Source organism: Meleagris gallopavo, chromosome 13 (genome assembly GCF_000146605.3).
Source record: "Meleagris gallopavo isolate NT-WF06-2002-E0010 breed Aviagen turkey brand Nicholas breeding stock chromosome 13, Turkey_5.1, whole genome shotgun sequence".
Classification (NCBI taxonomy): domain Eukaryota; kingdom Metazoa; phylum Chordata; class Aves; order Galliformes; family Phasianidae; genus Meleagris; species Meleagris gallopavo.
The window spans coordinates 11,604,001-11,605,282 of NC_015023.2; positions in this window are offsets into that span (position 1 = coordinate 11,604,001).

Below are 1,282 nucleotides of genomic sequence, written 5' to 3' on the forward strand. Positions count from 1 at the left end.
CTGCCCTGCCCCACGCACTCGGCAAAGAGCGGGTGGCACGGGCAGAGCCCACCAGCGCCAGGCAGCCCAGCAGCCACAACAGAGCCATTGCCACTCGCAGGAGACAGGCTGGGCACGGGGCACAGCGCTTCTTATGGCCGCGGCCCTGCGCTGACCTTGTGCCGTGACCTCCAGAGATAGCACGGCACCGTGTGGGACCGGCACCTGGCACCACGGCCGTCATCCACCCCTGGGAACTGCCCCAGACTGCTTGGATGGGACCAGCCACTGCCAGGCGGCCTTCCTGGAAACGTCCCCAGTGGGCACCGTGCCTGTGTGCACCCACTGTGTGCTGGGTGTGCCTGGCAGCCTGCTGCCCGTGATGGAGGTGGTCCTGCTTCCGTGCACAGGTCTGCCGCAGCTGAGCTACCACTGCTGTAGGACTGAGTCCCTGCATGGTGCTTTGGCCAGCACAGGAGTTCAGCCTGCTGCATTTTGTCCTGAGAGTCAGAGCCCTGTGGTGTCACTCTTCCCTCATGCAGCGGGGATCATGCTCCCAGGGAGCTCTTGGTCCTCCTCATCCTTGGTTTTGGGTCTCTGTGGTGTCCACAGCACCCAAGGACTGGGTTCTGTCCCTCTGATCTCCACCATCGATTGGATCCCAAAGCTGTCCCAGCTGTCCTATGCCCAGTCTAGGGCAGTCCAGCAGAGCCCTGAGCATCATCCCAAGGTGCAGGCCAGCAGCTGCTGCAGGAGAACATCACCCTTGGTGTCCCCATGGTCCCTGCTCCCAGCACTGCGCTGGCTACCTGTGCCGTCACTCCCATTTGCACCATGCAGAAGTGCTTCCCAACGTGCAGAGGGAGCCCAGTACTCAGTGCACCAGATCTCAGTCTATTCCTTGGAACCACACTCACATCCTGGCTCAGTCCCCATCAACACCAGGGACACCATTCTCACTGTGGTGGCAGGGAACACAGCCAGCTCACACTAAGCTGGTGCCCAGCAGCACAGTGTCCACCACGGACACAGGAAGCAGGACCACCTCCATCACGGGCAGCAGGCTGCCAGGCACACCCAGCACACAGTGGGTGCACACAGGCACGGTGCCCACTGGGGACGTTTCCAGGAAGGCCGCCTGGCAGTGGCTGGTCCCCATCCAAGCAGTCTGGGGCAGTTCCCAGGGGTGGATGACGGCCGTGGTGCCAGGTGCCGGTCCCACACGGTGCCGTGCTATCTCTGGAGGTCACGGCACAAGGTCAGCGCAGGGCCGCGGCCATAAGAAGCGCTGTGCCCCGTGCCC